The sequence below is a fragment of the Desmodus rotundus genome, chromosome 5, assembly GCF_022682495.2.
Source record: "Desmodus rotundus isolate HL8 chromosome 5, HLdesRot8A.1, whole genome shotgun sequence".
NCBI classification, from domain to species: domain Eukaryota; kingdom Metazoa; phylum Chordata; class Mammalia; order Chiroptera; family Phyllostomidae; genus Desmodus; species Desmodus rotundus.
Genome location: NC_071391.1, coordinates 136,204,493 through 136,220,387, shown reverse-complemented (window position 1 = coordinate 136,220,387; position 15,895 = coordinate 136,204,493). Strand labels below are relative to the sequence as shown.

At 43.3% G+C, this 15,895-nt stretch overlaps 1 protein-coding gene and 1 pseudogene across 7 annotated transcripts in view; both read left to right on the top strand.

The window, feature by feature from the left end:
* Positions 1 to 15,895, top strand: part of LOC123478940 (WAS/WASL-interacting protein family member 1-like) — a 79,461-nt gene that overhangs the window by 20,094 nt on the left and 43,472 nt on the right. Inside the window, exon 4 of one of the 7 annotated variants that reach the window (XR_011651251.1) lies at positions 10,922 to 11,109. The exons of the other annotated variants lie outside the window; for them this stretch is intronic. The gene's annotated coding sequence lies outside the window, so the exon portion shown is untranslated. The remainder of the gene's footprint in view (positions 1 to 10,921; positions 11,110 to 15,895) is intronic. 7 annotated transcript variants of the gene reach the window in all.
* On the top strand, positions 5,121 to 5,591 carry LOC112298141 (large ribosomal subunit protein uL23 pseudogene; annotated as a pseudogene).

The window sequence follows — 15,895 nt, the reverse complement described above, 5'->3', positions numbered from 1 at the left end:
TAGTCTTCATCCTAGGGAGCACTTGCAAGCCTGGAGTAAATAGAGAGCATTATTCTTATGGTTCCCATGGCTCCAAACACTTGGACACTTATTATTTGTTGTTTTAAGGCCCATAGGTAATAGGTGCTTTCATTTAAAAATGTCACTTATTCTTAGAAAAAAGGCTAGATTCTAGTTCTTCTAAACTAGAATGAATGTTTCGTAGCTATTTTGGACTTTCTGGAAACTCCATGATACATCTAAGACTATAGAAAAAAAACTGGCTAATTTTTGCCTTCTTTGTTTTCACCTTAAAACAGAAAGCTATTACTGTGGCCCAGGCCAGAGTTAATGGTGGCTTGTACCAAGGTTGTAGAGGTGATGGTGGAAATTGGTGAATGGATTAATGATTTGATCATAGACAGGCTGTACGATATTTGAAAATTCATGTGTGAATATAAGGATGAAGAAAGGTGTCAAGAATGACTTTTGGGTTTCTGGCATGAGCAACTGGGTGGGAAGTGGTATGGTAGAATGAAACAGGGCACATTGGAAGAGGTTTAGGGTGCACAATGTTCTATCTGAGCAGCTTGACAAACTGATATGATAGCTTTCTATATGGGTCTAAACTGCAGATATAAATCTGAGAGTGGTTGTTCGGATTTAAGGGGACCAATGAATAATGCCCCTTACCTTCTGAGTTCAGAACCAACTGAGATATAGACTGTAGGGCTCAAAATCTCAACTCTTTTATTGGTTAAACTGGATGGTGGAATACAGCTTTGATCTGTAGGCAAAACTGGACATTTTAGTATCTTCCCCTTGAATTTAACCTTTTGGCTCCCAACTGCAGACCCCCTAACTGTAGAAACTTAACCTGCCCCAGTAAGATTGTGTCATGTAGGAGAGAGGACTGTGAGCCAGCTGCAATGAGGCGTGGACCCAGAAAGAGAGAGAGATGAGAGAGAGGCACACAAGCTATCCGTAATTCATTACCCTTGGGAGAAGGATTGAGTGTTTCAGCAGGAAACAAGTGGTGTACACAAAGAGGTAATTGAAGGGAATATGGCAAAGGGATTATTTGTAGAGGCGTGGGCAAGGCTAAGCGTGCCAACAAGAGATGTACAAGAATCCAGGAACTGTATACAAGGAAGTTCTAACAGGGATAGGGGAGGAGCTCTTACCAGAACTCAGAAGGAGCTACAGCCCAGGCAGAGACACTGCCCAAAAGGAATGTGGCTAAGGGAAGGAGCCAGTGACAAAACTGGGGTCCTCACTCCCCAGAGGTGGGGGTGGTCTGTGGGAGTGGGTAAGGTAAACATCCTGCCTACTTGTTCTTCCCACTTTGTGAACTCCCTTCCATGAACCAAACCCACAGGAAACCAGAAGACTATGGCCCAAGAAGATAATGACCCAGGGATGAAGTCTGTAGCAGTCAACCTGCCCAGGCACAGAGCAGGGTAGAAAAGGGTGGGGAATGAGCAATCAGAAAATGACCAGCAGCACATGGTTAATAAGGGCTGGAGAGAGGGAAGGAGGTCACTCTCCTTCCTGTCCTGGCAGTGGACTTCCCTGCGGTGAGAATTAGAAGCCTGCTGCCCCCCTCCCACCTTTATGAGGCTAAACTCCACACACCGGACCCTACCATCCACTACTCCTTTGAGTGCCTTTGCTCCAAGAAGCCTCTGAAATGAGAGTAGAATAGTTCATTAAATTATCAATGCCCATTGTACGCTACAGTGAAAACTCATCACTGTCCTCTTTCCTGTCTCCTATGTGCTCGGCTATATTATCTAACCAGAAGGTATGCAAGGGATCAAACGACAATATGATGTCTGACAATGATGCAATGCTAATAAAATCGAAACATTCCAAATAACCATCTTTTATTACAGTTTTTCACTGCTTTTAAGATGTGATTTTCCCCCCCACGTTTTAACCTCTCTAGAATTGGGAGTAATATTACAATCTCATTAGCCAGGCAGTTGTTAGGGTAGGGGTGTCATTGCTTGCCATATGCATCAGAACTGGCAGAATGGGTGTCAGCAGCCTGGAAGAAAACCCAGCCAACAGAGCAGAGTGCTGGGATAAAATCCTCCATCACCAGTGCCCTTGGTAACGCAGAGAGTGATGCCATCTGGAATCACACAGGCCACTCTGAGTTTAGAGGTAGTTCGGCTGTAGGGACAGAAGGTAGGTTCCTGATTGCAAAGGGCTGGGAGAGTGAGAGAAGTAGAATGGAGAATGACTGCTAATGGATGCAGGGTTTGTTTGCAGGGGTATGGTGGGGCGAAGGTGATGAAAGCGCTGTGGGGTGGGTGGTGATGATGGATGCAGTTTTGTGAACATACTAAAAACCACTGGGTTGTATATTCTAAAAGGGTGAGTTTTGTGGTATGTGAATGATATTTCAATTTTTAAAAAGTGATTCAGAACATTGAGGGAAGTTGGATAATGGATATATAGGAACTTTTTGTACTATTTTTGCAAGTTGCCATGAGTACAAAATTATTTCAAAATAAAAAGCTTAAAAAACCACTTTTTGGAATACCATTCAAAAATGGTATTCAGAGTAAAGACTTGTGTGAACTATCTCTTAGGGGAAAAAAGTAAAATGATATTTAATAAAAGCTGTTTTTCAACTTTGAAAAGATACATGATTCAGCATATTTGGATTCTGAATATAAAGAGCTTCTAAGAATACTTGAAGTTATTTTGCTCATGTTTTCCTTTTTATATATGCACAAGAACCTATGATAAAAATTTATGTCTAAATTTAAAACTGCATGTTAATTAAGTATAAGATAAACATTTGAAGGGATAAGCACCATATCAAAATGCAGTTGGCAGTTTCTTCTCCTTTCCTGGTATATGTTAGATGTTACATAATACAGTATTACACTCCCAGGGAGAAATAAGCACTCCCAAACCAAATCTCCTCTCACTTGTAGGGTGAAGACCACAGACATTAAAACTCACAGTTATCTCCTACATAAACTCTCATCCTATTGAGCCTCAGCCCAGGGGCCTCACACAGTGCCTGGGAACGGGGGAACCTCAGCAGGTGCAGTGATGGTCTCTTGTGTATTCCACTTTTTAAAGTCCAAAGCATGCCCTGGCCAGTGGGGCTCAATTGGTTGAGCATCAGCTTGTAAACTGAAGGTCGCAGATTCGATTTCCAGTCAGGGCACATGCCTGGGTTGCAGGTTCAGTCCTGGTCAGGGGCACATGCAAAAGGCAACTGGTCAATATTTCTCTCTCACATCGATGTTTCTTTCCCTCACTCTTCCTTCCTTCCCCTCTCTCTAAAAAATCAATCAATAAGTAAAAAATTTAAAAAGAATCCAAAGGGTTAAAATGTCCATATTATCCATAGCAATCTATAGATTCAACACAGTTCCTATCAAGATACCAATCGTATATTTCACAGAAGTAGGACAAATATTCCCAAAATTTATATGGAACCACAGAAAAACCCAAATAGCCACAGAAATCTTGAAAAAGAAGAACAAAGTTGGAGGAATCACGCTACCAGATATCAAACTATACCACAAGCCTGTAGCAATGAAAACATCATGGTATTGGCATAAAAACAGACATATAGATCAGTGGAACAGAATAGAGAGCCCAGAGATAAATCCACACCTTTATGGTCAATTAATATTTGATGAAGGAAACAAGAACATACAATGGGGTAAAGACAGTTTCTTCAGTAAATGGTGTTGGGAAAATCGGTCAGACGTGCAAAAAAAAAAAGAAAGAAAAGAAACTAGACCACCTTCTTACACCATACACAAGAATAAACTCAGAATGGATTAAAGACTTAAATGTTAGACTCAAAACCATAAAAATCTTAGAAGACAATGTAGTCAGTAAAATCTTGGACATTTCTTGTAGCAACATCTTTCTAATATATTTCCTTGGGCAAGGGAAACAAAGGAAAAAAATAAACAAATGAGACGACATCAAACCCAAAACTCTGCACAGCAAAGGAAACCATCAACAAAAAACCAAAAACCACAGAAAAGGCAACCCATTGAATGGAAGAATATATTTACCAAAGATATCTGATAACAAGTTAATATCCAAAACTTATAAAGAACTTAAACAACTCACCACCAGGAAGACAATTCAATTTAAAAAAGGGCAAAGGGCCTGAATAGACACTTCTCCAAAGAGGACGCACAGATGGCCCATAGACATATAAAAAGATGCTTGATGTCACCCAGAGAGATGCAAATTAAAACCACAATGAGGTATAACCTCACACCTGTCAGAATGGCTATTATCAATAAATCAACAAACAACAAGTGCTGGCAAGGATGCACTGCTGGTGGGAATGCAGACTGGTGCAGTCACTGTGGAAAACAGTATAGAGTTTCCTCAAAAAATTAAAAATAGAATTGCCTTATGACCCAGCAATTTCACTTGTGGGAATATATCCAAAGAAACCCAAAACACTAATATGAAGGAATATATGCACCCCTATGTTCATTGCAGCATTGTTTACAGTAGCCAAGATTTGGAAGCAGCCCAAATGCCCATCAGTAGATGAGTGGATAAAAAAATCTGTGGTACCTTTACACGATGGAATATTACTAGGCTATAAAAAAGAAGGAAATATTACCTTTTACAACAGCATGGTTGGACCTGGAGAGTGTTATGCTAAGTGAAACAAGCCAGTCAGAGAAAGACAATACCATATGATTTCACTTATATGTGAATCTAATGAACAAAATAAACTAACAAATAAAATAGAAACAAATTCATAGATTCAAAGAACAGATTGACAGCTGTCAGAAGGAATGGCAGTTGGGGGGCTGGGTGAAAAAGGTGAGAGGGTTAAGCAAAAAAAATAACCCTCATAGACACAGACAACAGTGTGATGATTACCAGAGGTAAGGGGGTTATGGGAAGGTAGACAAGGGTAAAGTGGGGATAAATGGTGATGGAAGGAGGCTTGACTTGGGGTGGTGAACACACAATACAATATACAGATGATATGTTATAGAATTGTACACCTGAAACCTATATAATTTTGTTAATCAATGTATCCTAATAAATTCAATAAAAAAAAAATTTTAAATCCTTAGCAATTCTATGAGAGCAAGGTTAAAGTCATTTCAGCCTTTTTCACGAAGATGGCACCCAAAGCAAAGAAGGAAGTCCCTGCTCCTCCCAAAGCCAAAGCCAAGGTAAAGGCTTTGATGGCAAAGAAAGCAGTGCTAAAATGTGTCCACAGCCACGCAAAAAAGAAGATCCACATGTCGCCCATTTCCCGGAGGCCTAAAACACTGCGGCTCCGAAGGCAGCCTGAATGTCCTCGGAAGAGCGCCTCCAGGAGAAACAAACTTGACCACTCTGCTGTCGTCAAGTTCCGCCTGACTCCCGCATCAGCCATGAAGAAGATAGAAGACAACAATACACTTGTGTTCACTGTGGATGTCAAGGCCAACAATCACCAGATCAAATAGGCTGTGAGGAAGCTCTATGACATTGACATGGCCAAGGTCAACACCCTGATCAGGCCTGATGGGGAGAAGAAGGCAAATGTTTGACTGGCTCCAGATGAGGATGCTTTGGATGTTGCCAACAAAATTGGGATCATCTAAACTGACTCCATCTGGCTAATTCTAAATATAAAAATTTCATACTAAAAAAAAAAGGTTAAAGTCATTTCAAAAAATATTTATTTTCTTGGTCAGAGCCCTCAATTTCCTTCTACCTCTTCACTTTTCCATTATTTCCATCACCAGCCACAGAGAAAAAAAAAAGAGTCCAAAGGGTTAATAGGACATTGACGATTACCCAGCACCAGCCCCACATCCAAGAAACTTAGAAAACTAGAGCAAACCTACTGGCCCCTAGGGCACTTAGACCAGTCATGTCAGTCCTGATTGTAGGTTGTCAGCTATAGAAATCAGCTCATCCTGATTTAAGCAGAGAAGGTATTTATTGATAGTTCTTTGGGCAGTTGGGGGAATTGCAGGGAAGTTTGGAGAACCTGGCTTTTAGTAGTATGACTATAAAGTGGTCCTGAGAAGGTGTTGTCAAGAGCAGCTGAGCTGTGGACCTATTGTCATGGGGAATTTTCTGCTGGGCCCCTGTCTGCGCATCTGACTCGGATTCAAAGTCTGGGGTGGATGTGTCTCACTGACTGAGACTTGGTCACGTGGCTGCATCCTTGTCATAGACTTCAAGGGAATCTGAGGAAGTAAGTGGCATTTTCTGCTTCTATAAAAGGAGGGGGAAGAAGTTCAGACAATGGGCAGCCAAAAATCATGACGAATGTCTACTTCAATCAAATTAAAGTTCTCAGAATCCCAGAACACACCCATTGTTTTGGCACCAGCTGAAGACTCTGGCAGAGGCCTTGTAGTGTCTGAGGAAAAAAGGGAACTATGAAAACATGAAAGAGGAAATCTTGTTGATATTAGTCTTGTCTAAATGCCTCTCAGTCTATATGTCAGTTTTATTTATTGATTTGAGAGAGAGAAAAAGAAAGAGAAAGAATATGTCATTGCACTTATTTATGCATTCACTGGTTGATTCTTGTATGTGACCTGATGAGGACCGAACCCACAGACTTGGTGTTGTATCAAAAAGATGCTCTAATCAACTGAGCCACGGTTTTCTACGGTTTTTGACCTGTGAACTTTACAGTGTTGGGAAAAGACTTTCATCAGAAGGTTAATTATGGCTTAAGTTTACCATATCATATCTGGAAATCGAAACCTTCCTTCTTGAAAAATTTAGAAATTTTTAATGGTTCTCTGAGATTTACTGGAGGCTCCTTTTTTTCTCTGTTCTTATATTTAGAATCCCTTAATTTCTATTTCCCCAGTGTCTCTGCCAAATCAAGGATACACCCACAATTCCTCTGGTGAGCAGTCACTGCAATAGTGTGCTGTCTCTGGGAAAAAGCCCTGATTTTAATTTGCCAATTTCCTTGGTGTAAATACTCCTGCTGTGGAAGATTTCAAGCAACAAAAATTGTGGCTGAAACCCCTGAAAATTTAACTGTTGGCCTTTCTGAGCACCACCCCTCTCCCTGCCCCAGAGCTATGGCCCCTTGCCTGGAATTTCTTTGGCCTGTAATACCTGCCTCCTAAAGTAGTTTTCTCACTTATTTAATCTGGAGAATCACTCACAGTGGAATTATACACTAAAGATGCTGTTGAGTATATGTTCCACAGGGGCAGAGGTCTTTGGTCATGGCTGCACTCGCAGTGTCTAGCACAGTACCTGGCACATAGAGGGTTCTCAGTATAGCTATGTTTGTGGTGGTGGTTCTGAGGCTCTTTCCTGAGGCTGGTGAGGATAATCACCTCTGCCATGTGCTAGTCTGCAGAACACTGCCTTTGCCTTGGGTAGTAAAGCTGTGGTAATGGTGGCAGAGACTCTCCTTAGACATTGCCTGTCTTCGTGGGTGGGTGATCCTTCAAGGAAGCTGTTGACCTATTGGACCAATATCTAGCCCAGGCCAGGACTCTGTCTACCACTACCCTGTCTAGTTCACGTGCAGCTTGTTTCATCCTCCTGTGCCTTCCTTGAAAATCCCCCTTCAAAAGTTTCCTGGGTATGTTCCCTCAGGGCACACCCCATGCCTGTATTCTCTTTTATACTAATTGAGCCACCTCGAAAATCACTGGTAATGCTAGAAGCATTTTATACTCATCATCCCAGACCTCCCCTCTCAAATCTGGCCACAGTTGCATGACTGCCTGGTGTCACTGTCACAGTCTTTAAAGTGTGGCACTCCAGTGAGACTTACTATTGACTGCTCATCTGACCTTTTAAGAGGGCACTTCTCAAGACCTTCCTGGAACTGCCTTTCCTGGTTGGGGGTGGTGGGATGTAGATTATTTCAGTCTGTTCTCTGAAATCTCATCTCCTTTTCTTTACTGAGTTCTTTGGATTCCAGTCACCTGTTCTGGTCTAGTAATAATCAAAGCAAGCAAGCAAGCAAACAAACAAAAAGGGTTTCTAAGGCCTTCCTTGAGAGCAGTTAGGCTCCTTCCTAGGAGCAGCTATCTCCTTTCACCTTTCACATTGGACTAACCTGGCCTCCACAATCAAAACCTGTCTCTTAAGGCGCTCCTTCTCTCTACACGGCAGTGGTGGTAAGGCCTGGTGCTGGCCAATCTGAATGCATGCTGTCTGCAAACAGCCCAGGTGTGTCTCTGGCTGAATCCCAGGCTTTCCCTGCTGACCACTGCCCTCCAATATCAGCCTGACTCATTTACTTTCCTTTTTCTCTCTCTAATTGATCTCTTTCTGACTTTAAGACCAGTATTTTGTTAAAGAAAAAAATTACTCATGGCTCTTGTGAAAACACTGAGGCAGACTTTATCCAGGACCATTGTGATAGTAGGGACCACTGCATGGGGTTTTGCAGTAGGGGAGAGATTGGGCTCAACTGGGAATACAACAAGGGCAAGAGGAAATTTATAACCAAAAAGCAGGGTTGGGGGAGGGTCAATGGGTTGAAAATAACAGAAACATCAGGAATAAGGGGGGAATTCTGACTAAACCTTCCTAACAGGAAGGATTCTTGCTGAAGGCAGGCCAGGGAGATCAGACATCACATGGGGGATGGTGGAGGAGGAGGAACCCGAACAGATGTCAGGGGTGATTGGATATCGAGAGTGGGGGATTCTCGCTAAAATTACTTAGCAGGATTCTTGCTAAAACTAAACAAATACAGAGGTGGACATAGAAGCCCAAAAGTCAAGGCCAATTTAAGAAGAGAGTTCAGAAGAGTTTGACTAGAGTTTGGTGAAGGAAAAAACAACTTTGTTAGTTTCTAAACCAATCCTGCTCCTCTTTGATTCTCAGAGCATATATTCCTGACACAGGCTTTTTACTATTCCTTTCTAACCTGTGGCTTACCAACATGCTCATTAATGCCCCAAAAGGTGGGCACCTTATAGGTGGGCCACCTATAAAGTAAAGGTTCCTTTTCCTATATTTGTTCATTGATGAAAAACCACCACCCTCTTTGGCTGAATTTCCAAATATGTGTCTCTGACCAAAGCCATGGCCAGGGTTAAGTAGCAAATCTAGAGAGGATTTGATCCACATGGTGGAGTTTGAGGGTGATTCTAGGAGCCTATAGACAATTCATAAGAAATCAAGAGGTTAATTCCACCTCAGTTCACTCCTTGGCTCTAAAATTGGATTGAGTTCAACAAAGCATAAGAGGAAGAGAGTTTGAGGCAGTTGATGTAATACACCTAAAGCTAGAGCTGCATAACCAATATATTCATAACCAGTGGTTCTGAAGTGGTTCTTAGACCAACAGCATCAGCCTTGCCTGGAAACTTGTTAGAAATGCAGATTCATAGACCTTAACCCAGACTCACTGAATCTGGGAGTGGGAGCCCAGGAAACTATCATAACAAGCTCACTAGGTGATTCTTATGAATGTTAAAATTTGAGAACCACAGCTCTTGCACAGGTGGAGTTTAGCTCCCTTTACAGGAAGTGTCTTGTGAAACTTACCTTCCATTGGGTTCCTGACTGAGAAATATCACAGGAGCAACGAGAAATTTTCCCAACCACTAATTCCTAAAGAATGTGTTCGCTGAAGCTCTGCATGTTTTAAGTGATGGAAAGCCTCAGCTAATCCCCATGTTGGGCACACCTGCTAACATCTATAAGTTGCGAAATCCTGCACAGCCTGTGTACACCGCGGTTGCAAAGGCCTGGGTTTGCCAAGGCCCTGTGACACCCATCTCATTAAACTGCTGTGTCTTCAAGCAGTTAAGGACCAGAACTCCTGTGTTTACTGAAGTACTGACACCTCCTATTCCAGCCACACCTGAAACATCCTTCTCTTGGGATATATCTTAAATCTCCAGACCCCTATCTTTGGGTTTGTTTCTTAAGCTTTCCTGTTTTGTGGGCCATGTATGGAGTTTTGGGTGGGGAGGAAACAAATGAATCCCCCATTTCTGAATTCAGAACCAACTGAGATATAGGATCAGCCACTGCTAGGGGTCAATATATCAACTTCATTGCCGATAAAGTTGAATTGGAAAATGTAGCTGGGGGAGACAGTCCAATTAAAAAATAGGCAAAGGACATGAATAGACACTTCTCCAAGGAGGACATAGAGAGGGCCAGAGACATATGAAAGGATGCTCAGCATCACTAGCCATCAGAGAGATGCACATTCAGACCACAATGAGATACCACTTCACACCAGTCAGAATGGCCATCATTAACAAATCAACAAACAAAAAGTGCTGGTGAGGTTGTGGAGAAAAGGGAACCCTAGTACACTATTGGTGGGAATGCAGACTGGTGCAGCCGCTGTGGAATTTCCTCAAAAAACTAAAAATGGAACTGCCCTTTGACCCACCAATTCCACTGCTGGGATTATACCCTAAGAATCCTGAAACACCAATTCAAAAGCACCTATGCACCCCAATGTTCATAGCAGCACAATTTACAATAGCCAAATGCTAGAAACAGCCTAAGTGCCCATCAGTAAATGAATGGATCAAAAAACTGTGGTATTTACACAATGGAATACTACATGGCAGAAAGAAAGAAGGAACTCCTGACCTTCGCCACAGCATGGATGGAACGGGAGAATATTATGCTAAGTGAAATAAGCCAGGTGGTGAAATACAAATATCATAGGATCTCACCTTTAACAGGAACCTAATCAACAAAACAAACAAGTGAGCAAAACAGAACTGGAGACATGGAAAAAAAGAGCAAACAGTACCCAGAGGGATGGGAGGAGGGAGATAATGGGGGGTGGAAAAGGGGAAGGGTCATGTCAAGGAACACGTATAAAGGACCCAAGGAGAAAGACAGCGGTTGAGGGGAGGATTGAATGTGGGAGGCGGGCAGGGCAGGGGAGAGTAATGGGGGACAAAATGAGGACAACTGTAATTGAACAACAATAAAAATTTTTTTTTAAATGCAGCTGGGAATCTGCAGCCATCATTGGGTTTCCTCACATCTTTCCCCTGAATGGAACCTCCCCACCTGAGCTGCCAGGCCTCCTGGTCTTCTGGGAACATTGCCAGATTTAGCTGTGTCGTCCCAAGAACTAGTGCAGTCTTTCTTGAACCTTCCCAATCAGCTCATTTATTTGGTCTTTGGAGAAGAGTGGTAAGTTGTGGCAAGATGGGCTCCAGTGCTGTTTCTTCCTGGGGTTGATGTGAGGATGGAGGAATAAGGTTTTCCCTAACTGTGGGAACAGTATTTGAAATCATTAGTGTTAACAGGAGAAACTTGGTTCTTCTTGTGGATGAAGTAAAGAATCACAGATCAGCAAGTCTATTAGCAGGCAAGCAGGGTTTATTGGTGATACGTTCTCATGGAAGAGAACGGGTCTTGCTGTGGTGGGGGTGAAAGGAAGAGCTGGGGTGGCAAGAGCATGGGCAGCCCCAAAAGCATGGTGGCCAGAGGCCCAATGGTTGTAGGCCAGGTGGCCAGAGGTCCAGAGGCCAGAGAGAGCCAGATCCTTTGTTCTGAGGACTTAGATAGTTGGCGGGATGGGGGTGAAGAAGTTGCATATTGATTGACAGACAAAGGTAATGCCAGCTTTCCTAGAGAGATGTGACTACCCAAACTTAGGTATGTGTCGGGGTCTGTTAGCCTGAATCCTTATCTTGCTCCAGACTCCATTTGTTCATCTTGTTGTAAAACAAATACGTGACAGGAGGCAGTTAATTAAAGTTGGGGCAGTTACCCAAGGTTATTTATGGTCTCTTTCTGTAAGCATTAGGGACTCCCTCTTAAAACGGATAGTGACCAGAGGCAGACAATTAACCAAAGTTGTTTTATGGGCCTCTTCCTTTGGGACCCTTTCCTGCCTTTCAGGCCTTGGGATGAATACACAGTTTCAAAAGCTTTCTTTCCCAGATAGTGGAAATGATACACAGAATTTCAAGGACTGCCCTCCTCCCGTGTTAGCACGGTGTTTCTCGTGACTTGGAACACCTGCCAATATTATTGGACCAGGCTCAGGACTGCTGAGTTAGTGGGTGAGACATGTCTCCCTCCTCCTTCCTGCCTTGGTTTACTTACTATCCATCCTACCTAAGTTCTAAGAGGCATTTTCTGGCAACCAGGACGCTAGACGCTGGTCAGCAACAGCAGAGCAGTCTCAGAGTTCTTCCTATGTTGTCTCCTGCCTCATTAGCACCAATGAAAGAGTCTAGAATGGGAAGAGAGGAAGGTCGGAACTGAGGCTGGAGGAAGGCTCACACCTAAGTTTGGTTTCAAGGAGGAAGCCCCAGCTAAAGAAACGGAGAGGAGAGGTGGAAGAGAGGACGGGGAAGACCAGGAGCACAGCGTGTGGTGCCACAGAGGCCGGTGGAAGAGCATTTTAAGGGGAGAGTGATCAGCAGGGTAAAAGCTTCCTGAGGTAACAGTAAAACAAATAAAAACTGTTCCTTGGATTTAGCCACTTGGAAACTGCTGGTGACCTTACTGAAGTGTGGGAAGGGGAACCAAGCTTTGAGGTAGTCATTGGAGGGTGTCTGGGGGAGGGCTTTTTAAGGGGGACAAAGCTTGCTTGAAAACTGATGGGGAAGGACAGCTGCAAGCACTTGTAGAGGTTATGGTGGGGACAAGCAGCCCGTACCCGACTCTTTAGGCCAGAGGCCTGGGTGCCCCACCTTGTACTAATTTGCACCTCCCTTAGACCTAGGCAAAAGGGCCCTGCGTGCTGAGTGCTACACTTTGGAAATCTGCTCCTGTCCTGCTGAGCTTTATGAGGTGAGGAGTCCTTAGGGCCAAGGGGACATGAGCAGAGCTTGGAGGTGCAGACTGGGGTGATCACCTGCATTAGCAGGAGGCCCCGTGGCATAGCATGGAGCCAGGATGGGAAGAGAGGGGAGGCTGGCATGGGCTGGGGACCAAGGGCAGGCCCTCCATGGGCCACCACTCTGGCAGAGAAGCTGGATTCAGATTTAGGATTGAGAATCTGAAGTTGTTTTCAGATTCTTCCAAGTTGTTTTCAGGGTAGGAGGATGGGACACATCTGTCCATTGGCTTGACTTACAACTTTTAGGTATTTAAACATGTATTTTGTAGACGTCTCTTTGTACTCTCACCCAGGCAAGTATAAGAGACTGGCTTGGATTGGATTATCTGCCTTCCATAGGACATCTGGGGCTTTGATAGGCAACCCATAGAGACACAGCCCCTCAACCCAAGGAAGAGCTGTCCTAATCAGAGCAGAGCAAACGCTGTGGCAGGCTGAGTGATGCAACAGTCTTTGGTGCCCCTCACATCATGCCAGTTGAGTGGCTGTCCCATCTGCCTTTGCCAGCTGCTCCTGTGGTTGGCCATTCTGATGTCATTGAGGTATGCCATTAAGGAAGGCAACCCACCTCCTCCCTATCAGGCACTGGGGCAGTCAGCAGCCCTCTCACCCTCTCCCACCTCTAGTGGGAGAAGTGGTATTTACACTGGCTGTAAATAGTTCTGTATTCTGTCTTCACACATGCCATTGTAGGATACAAATTTTAAATGGGGAGGCTGAATACAATTTAAAAGAAGCTTCACTAGTGATACAAGCAGCCGGAAGGATTCTTTGGTTAGGAAGAGGGATGAATCTGGGAGGGCCTAGAGAGCAGAGACACAGGCAGGAAGCCACTCTAGGACTGTGTTGAGGCAGAAGAAGACCCAGAGCAAGTCCAGTTCCTGTGGGTCGTGCATTCCAGGGAGCCCACTACCCTTCATTTGTTTTCCTCTCTGCTCTTCTCCCTTTCCTCACCCTTCCCCCAGGCTCCCACTCTCTTTTCTTTTCTGTGTTCTCATTTTCATTAAGGTATATTAAAGATTAGACAGGGACAGGCAACGGCTAGTCTTTGTTAATAGAACTTTTTGAAATAAGAGGGAAAACCAAAACTATTTTCCCCGTCAAATAACTTGTATTTCTTTCATGCCAACCAAATTGTGGGGATTTCCACCAGGATCTCTTTTACCAAGTCTGTTTGTTTTGTTTTCCATTTGTGAGTAGGGACTAATTCCTTCATTAAACCAATATTTACTGAGCTTGTATCATAAGCAAGCACCACTTCAGGTGCTGGAGAAATTGGAGTGAACTAAAATGACAAAAACTCTGCCCATGTACCCTCTACACTCTACGGGGGAAAACAAGAATTAAACAAGATAAACAATAATAGTAATGTGTGTGTATTGTGTTTGGTGGTGAGAAGTACAAGGGAGAAAATAAAGAGGGGTACAGCATAAAGTAGGGTGGTCAGGGAAGTACTTACTGAGTAGGTGGCATTTAAATAAAGACCTGTAGGAGGTGGAGAAGAGGCCCAAGCTATCTGAAGTAGAAGCATTCCTGGCATAAAGAGCAAATGCAAAAGCCAGAGGCAGGAGCATGCCTGGCAAGTTTAGGGATCAACAAGCAGGCCAGTGTGATTGAATCAAGGACAGGATGAGAACACAAGAGTAGAATATGATGAGGTCAGAAAGGTGTGTGTGGGGGGGGGTGGGGGAATCACAGACGGGAGGGCCTTTAAAAGTACTTTGGTTCCTAACAAGAAGGGAACCACTGTATGGTTTAAGGCTGGGAGTTACATGACCTCATTTGCTGCGTTGAGAATAACCTGTGAAGGACAGGGTGAGGCCAGTTAGGGGGCTACCTAAATAACGTAAGGAAAAGAAAAAAGTATCATAGACCACGGTAGTAATAATAGAGATGGTAAGGAGTGGTGAGTGAGATTCTAGATATATTTTGAAAATAGAGTCAAAAAAATTGCTAATGGTTTGGTTGTGGAGTGTGAGAAAGGAAGCAGTCAAATAGAACAACAAGGGTTTTTTTTGTTACTTTATTTTTATTATTGACACTATTACAGATGTCTCCATTTCCCTACTCTATGTCCACCTACAACCAGCCCCTAGTCCCTCCCCCCCCTGCCCCTCCCAGCCAGCACCAGACTGTTGTCTCTGTGTTATGCATATATGTTCTTTGGCTAATCCCTTCACCTTCTTTCATCTAGTTCCCCTCCCTCACATCAAGGCTTTTTACTTCAGCAACTAGGAAAAGGGAGTTTCTATGAACTGAGAGGGAATCCTTCAGGGGTGCAGGGGAGATCCTCTCCCCTTCAGGGAGAAGATCAGGAATTCCAGGAATTCACACTCCAGATTCCTGTTGGATGTCCAGGTAGAGAGGCTAGGTAGGCAGTCAGATAAATGAGTTTGGAATTCAGAGCAAAGGTCAGGGCTGAAGATGAACTTTTGGGAGTCATCAATGAATACATGGCATTTAAAGCCAAGAGATGACGCGATTTTTGAAGAACTGACAGTAGATGGAAAAGAGAAGCCCACAACCTGAGTCCTGGGACCGTCTAGTGCTTATGACTGGGCGAAATAGGAAAACACCAAGAGAGAAAGAAGGGCCAACCAAGGAGATGAAGGGAGACTGGAGGAGGGTGGTGCCTGTTCTAGAAGACAAGGAGATATGTGAAGGCAGTGAGAGAAATTGACCACGCCCATAGTTGCTTATAGATCAAGTAAAGTGAGACTGGGAATCTCCAAAATTAAAGTCATCCATAACCTTGAAAAGAGTCATGTCAGTGGAGTGGTGGGGGTGAAAGTTTTGTTGGGAAGGTTCTAGGACAAATGAAGACGGGGACCCACAGTCAGTGAGTACAAACAATGCTCTGAAGGCTGTTTGTTGTTGTTATTTTTGCTAATCTTGTTTTTTTATTTTTATTTTCTCAAATACAGTTTACATTCAATATTATTATTAATTAGTATCATTATTTTGTCAATAGTATTATTAGTTTCAGGTATATAGCATAGTGGTTACAATCATATACTTTATAAACTGTTCCCCTCAATATTTTCACTACCTACCTGGCATCATACATAGTTATTAAATATTATTGGCTATTTTCCCTATGCTCTACTTTACATCCCCATGACT